Below are 6,485 nucleotides of genomic sequence, written 5' to 3' on the forward strand. Positions count from 1 at the left end.
AATAAGTGAGTAAAGAAAACTGGAGTTACTTGATTGTAAAGAGAGCTGTAACTGAAAGAATAAAAGAGATTACAAGTATTTCTATCTATCACATAGATGCATAATAGAGAATTCAGAGTCTGGTGCAGATTCCTCACAATGGCTTCCTATTTAACTGCCTTTGACTTTCTCAGCATATGATCGGGTGGTCGTTGTTGTTGTTGTTAGGTGTGTTGTCAAGAACAACAGATCTGAACCCTGTGCAATGCTGTGCCGTTCTCACACTATGTGACACACTAGAGCCCATTGCAGCAGTCACTGTGTCAGTCCATTTGGTTGAGGGTCTTCCTCTCTCTCACCGACCCTCCACCTTTCCAAGCACAATGTCCCTCTCCAAGAAATAGACTCTTCTAGCAGCATGCACAAAATATGTTTATCATCTTTGCCTGCAAGGACCTTTCTGATTGTACTTTCACCAAGACCTATTTTGTTTGTTCTCTTGGTAGTTCATGGAATATTCTACACTCTTCTCCAACACCACAGCTCAAAGACATAAATTCTTCTTCTGTCATTTTTATTCATTGTACAGATCTCAGATGCAAAGAAAGTGACTGGGAAGACCATGGCCTGAATTAGATGCATCTTAGTACCCAAAGTGTGTCTCCTCTCTAAATGGGTAGGGCCATGATAATAACGTAAAATGATAGAAGTAGAATCTTTTTGGGTGGCAAAATGCGAGTGTCTAGTCTACTAATGAGGGGAATTGGCATTCCATCAGGCTTAAAGTCAGCAAGTTTAGAAACAGAAAACAAGAATCTTGATAATGTCAAGAGAGAAAAAGCAGAAAAGTACAGCTCACTTCCTTTGGTTGAGAGATTCATGTGCAAAATGGAAATAGACCAAGATCAAAACACCAAAGTGACAGCAGCAGCAGCTGTGACACTAACAGCACAAGCAGCATTAGCAGAGGTGGTGACGAACCGGAAAATAGTATCAAACAAGCTAAGCCAGGACTGTTGTTCCCAGAGACAGGAGCAAGGACATTCATCCAAGGTACTGAAGGGGTAAGAGGACAGTCCATAATCGGCAGGACTGAAAGATCTCTCTATCACTGGTTCCATGGCAGAGGCTGAAGGTAAGCAGATCTGCGTGCACACCTGAGACGCTGTCCTGGCTAAAGACTCGCATCCTTACTATTTTCTACGTGAATTCTTACCTGGTATTCCCTAAAACTCTATAATCCTAAATATCACCCGTGGATTGTGTGGTCATTACAATGTATTATCAGACCTAACAGAAGAATAGCAAGAGCCCAGGGGAAATAATTGCTGTTGGAATTGACAGAAGTAGGTTCAGAAGTATGGGGTCCTGTCTGAACTGGTAGGAGTTTGTTTTGTGCTGTGGATGTTGTTGATGGGGATTGCTAACCCTTGTGATTTGGGTGGAGGTCAGATACCAATGCCTCCATCCAGCAACAGTGTTTATCCATCAAGTCAATAGACAGTTTGGCAAAGTATCCTTTTATCAATCCAAGATAGAGATTCTGTGTTTATCTGTCAAGGTTATGCTGAATATGTGGAAGCCCTGGTGATATAATAATTAATGCTTTTGCTGTATAATTTGTGGAAGGAAGATGCAGTAATCTGCGTTTCAGTGAAGATTATAGTCTTGGAAATCATATAGGCACTTCCTATAGGAAGCTCTGGTGGCCTAGTGGTAAGAAGCTGCCTGACAAGGCCGAAGGCATGCAGTTCAAATCCATCAGTTGCTCTTCCAGTGTTATTAACTGCCTGCTGGAGAGTAAGCTATGGGTCAGTTCCAACTCAACAGTACACAACAACACTGTCCTACACGGTCCCTGTGATCTGGAATCAACTCAATATAAATGGATATGGTTTAGGTTAAGAAAAACAAACCAACCCTAAATCTGAATATATCCCATAGAATGTCTTTTATATTATTGTTTTAAATTGGCAAAATCAATTTTTCAATAAAATATTTTTATACAGGTTCCTGGAAAAGTTGAGATATTAGATGATCATCACATAGATTATAAGAAGGATTTGTCAAAGAAAGGGTTTTTCTATTTAACAGTATAATGTTTCAGATATTTTTCACTTATTCAGAGCTGAAAGGAGAGAGTGCCACTTGTGTGACTGGGGTTCTTTTGAATTAATAGTCGTGGTTCTGAACCTTGCCTCCACATATAAGCATTACAAAATAAGATTCCTTTTAGAGAAAATCCAACTCAATAAGAAAAAAAATAAATAAACCAAGACCAACAAAGTGGTACCTATATTTATAACAGCACAACCAAGCTTATGGCATAATGCATTACAGTTTCACAAACAATCGATAGAAATTATTGGATATAAAATTACTTTTTGATGACCACTGTGAAAATACAAGCTGTTCAAGTCATTCCTCACACTATTATTGATTTTACTCTACTTTTTCTATTGCATTTTTAAAGCACTTCATGTCAGTTTTAAAGTCTCCAGTCTATAGTAAAATACTAAGCAAATTCATGTAGACCGGACTTTTCTAAGTGATAGCAAGGAAGGAGAAATCCACAGAAAAATCTTTGAATTTCCCATTCCAATAAGGATTGTTAAAGACACAAAAACATGTTTAAAATAATTTTAAGTTTCTAATAACCAGTTAAGACTGCTTTTTAGTATTTTTAAGTTAGGCAATGATTTTATTTTCTTTTTTTCTATGTGATTTTATTTTAGTATAACATTTACTAACCTATTCATTGCCATGAAGATAATTATAGAACTATAAAACCACAAAATGTTGAATAACCTCCAAGCTTAAAAGCAAAACTTTTCTTATTTTCTGTTCTTGTTTTGTAATTGTTATGTGTCTTCAACTGTTTTGGACTCATATAAAACCCACAATTCAAAAGCTCTGATTCTTTTTCAAACTTTCTCATTCATTATCAGACTTTGACATGCATATAACATGGTTGAAAACATGATTATCCAGATCAGGTGGACCTTAGTCCTTAAAGTGGCATTCTTCCTCTCCAGTATTTAAAGATGTCTTGTGCAATATGCTCACAATTTGTCATTTGAGTTTTCTTTTTTTTTGTCATTTCATTTCCTGTCTGCTACTTCCATTGGTTTTGATTGTGGATCCAATTAAAATTAAATTCCTGGCACTTCAATCTTTTTATTATTTATCATCATTTACCAAGTAGTCCAGTTAGGAGACTTTTGCTTTCATTGTTTTTAGATGTAATTCATAGAAAGGCTCCAGTCTACATCTTTCTGGTGTTACCTATTTTTAGCCAAGATCCATTTGACATTAACAATGACGTCCCTTCTAGCAACTCCTCTTTTGAAGATGGCTTGAATTTCTGGCGGCACTCTATTGGTGAAACATTAAAACCATTTTTACACTGTATTTAGTATGATTTTACTTTTGGGATCATAATTATATTGTTAGTTTCTGCATCTGTTGAATAATTCTTCTTTGGAACAGGTATAAATATAGGGTTTTTAGTAGTTAGCTATGTAACTCTTCCATATTTATTTCTATTGAATAATTAGCTCTTCAATCATTTGTCTGTTAAAATATTTCCATTGATATTTGGTCAATACCTATATCACACACACACCCTTCTTTTGAAAGAACTATAATAGTTTGTACTTCTTTTGTCAATATCATCAGTTATTTTGTTGTGTTTTTATTATCACGGTGCTACCTACTACCACTGGACAAATAGGCAGTGTCATGATGGATGTAGTGGAGATTAAACTATCAACAGCATGAATCCACAATTAATACCCTTGGTGTGAGCAGTCAGGAAATAAGGAGACATATTGCACTGGGAAAATCTGCAGTTAGGGACCTTTCCAAATTGTTCAGAAGTAGTGATGTCAGTTTGAGGATTAAGGTGAGTCTGATTGAGGCCATAGTCTTTCAGATTATTCGCTATTCACCCGACACCTGGACAATGAATAAGGATGACAGAAAAAGAATTGAAGCCTTTGAGCCGTGGTGTTGGAGAAGAGCACTGAACATCCTATGGACGGCCAGTAGAATGAACAGATATGTCTTGGAAAGGGAACAGCCAGAGTGCTCTTTGGAGGCAAGAATGATGAGGCTTTGCCTCACATGTTTTGTACATGTTACTAGGAGGTGCTCTTCCTTGGAGAGGGACATGATCTTGGGAAGGGTGGAGAGTCAGCGAAGGAGAGGAAGACCCTCAACCAGGTGAACTGACATGGTGACTGCTGCAATGGGCTCTTAAATGTCAGGAAGTGTGAGGATGGCACAGGACAGAGCAGGGCCCAGATCTTTTGGTCATAGAATCACTATGAATCCTACTCAACTTGATGGCACCTGGACAACAAGAGCAAAACCTCTTGAAATAATTAAAAAACAGAGCCGAGTAGTTCAGACAAACACCAGTAACCTCTACAGTCTAAAATATTTATAATTTGTCACTTTAAGAAAAAAGGTTTTGATTAGCTGGAGAAACAACTAATTATGAATATATTTATTTAAACTTTTGTCTATGAAAAAAAAAAGATGTAATCTTTGCTACAATCACTTTCTCAGAACATCAGTTGTCTACCCCCTATATTCATATATTTTTTTAAAAAAGGACTCATGAAACTATAAGGTTATTTTCAAATATAATAGTCAACTTTTAAAATGTAAAAAAAAAATAATTGAAACACAAACAATTATTCTTGGTGCAACAAGTGTTTTCCTTCGAACTTCTTTGAAAGTTTTCTGTGTCATTCACAGTTTTTCTTAGAAAATTCTTCAATAATTGAATTTGAGGATTTAATTCTTTTTCTTCTTTAATTTCATTCTGAGAGATGTCATGCATATCTTTCCCTTTGTAGCTTTCTAACAACAAGGCTTTTTACTATTTCATTATAATAATTGACTTCATCTTCTTGGGCCACCTTTTAAATTATTCCCTCCACTTCTCTTATTTCAATATTTGATCTATTAATTTAAACTTCTTTATGTTCTGGACAGTTTCATTATCTCTTTTAAAATATCGTTTGATTTCTTCTTTCTTTATGGCTTTTTAAAAATGGTCTTTGCTTTCCTTATGCATAATATTCTTGATGGCATCCTTTAATGTAACAGGTATTTAGTAATTTAATAAGTGAAACCTATTCTTGAGATGGCTTCTAAATGAGGTGAGATATGTTCAGTTTCTTTCCGTTTGTGTGGACTTCTCATTTCTTTTTTCAGCATCATTTTAATCTTGCACATTAACTGGCAGTTGAGTTGATATCTGGTCTTATTCTGACTCAGGATATTGAGTTTCTTCACATGTCTTTTCACAGATGTCGTCATTTAGTTTTCATTTATTTCATCGTGAATCTTCCAAGATTCATATGTATTGTTGTCATTTATGGTTATTTTTTAAAATAATCTCCAGTAAATAAAATATTGGTTGTACCAAATAACATCATGCAATCTCCAGTATCCTTTCAAAACACTGATCCTTTTTTTTTATTGTTTCCAGTATCCAGTGATTATCAATGCATCATTCTTTAATTCTTGATCAGTTTTAGATATTGGCTTAAATTTTCAATGTTTTCACCTTTAACTTCAGTGGCTAATGCATAAATCTGAGTCACAGTAACAGCTCTTCACGCTTCATGTATGAATTTTATCCTATCACTGACACCGCTGAACTTCAAGATCTACCTTGAATTTGAAAATAATTCATCTGGACACCATTCCTTCTTCAATTTGCCATTCCAAGCCTAGTAAACTTGCTGAGATAAGAAAAAGGTCAGTAAAAAAAGATGAAGACACTAAACAGGATGAGTTCGCACAGTGACTGAAAGCATGGCACTGAGGAGATGGTTGAGACATGAAGATGACATGGGCTAGAGCAAGGCTTCAATCTGTTGTTCATAGAGCAGCTATGAACTGCAGCCCCTTCGATGGCACCTTATAACAACAAACACAGCAGAGTTGACTATGCAAGTTATCTGATTCAAAATGGACAATATCTGTCCATTTTAGCTCACTGTTGCCTAGAATATCAAGAGAATCATCACACTTTCCCTTATTTTTTGACAACTTCCAATTTTCTCACAGATGTAATTTATACATCTCAAATTTTTATATTAATGGATGTTTGAGGTTATTTCTTCTCATTTTAGGGAGTTCTGGTGGCTTAGTGGTAAGAAATTAGGCTTCATCCCAAAAGTTCACAGTATAAATCCACCAGCTACTCTGCAGGAGGCTAGGCAATCTCCTCTTAGCCAGTTTACTGCATCCGAAAACCCCTGAAGGGTTAGCTACAGGTAAGTTCCAACTTGACAGTATACAACAATAACAACTTCTGATTTTTAGTTGCATCACATCAACAAATGAAAGTTTTGAAAGCTTTGTGCATATTTTTAAGATGAACTCTACCTTGTGGAGACTAATTTTCCCCACTTTTTGAAAGAATTTCTACTTGAAAGGATCGATATATCTATCTAGTTAGCTAGCTATTTACTTTATTTATTTAT

This window comes from Elephantulus edwardii, unplaced genomic scaffold (assembly GCF_000299155.1).
Source record: "Elephantulus edwardii isolate Elephantulus edwardi_28Jun2011 unplaced genomic scaffold, EleEdw1.0 scaffold00014, whole genome shotgun sequence".
NCBI classification, from domain to species: domain Eukaryota; kingdom Metazoa; phylum Chordata; class Mammalia; order Macroscelidea; family Macroscelididae; genus Elephantulus; species Elephantulus edwardii.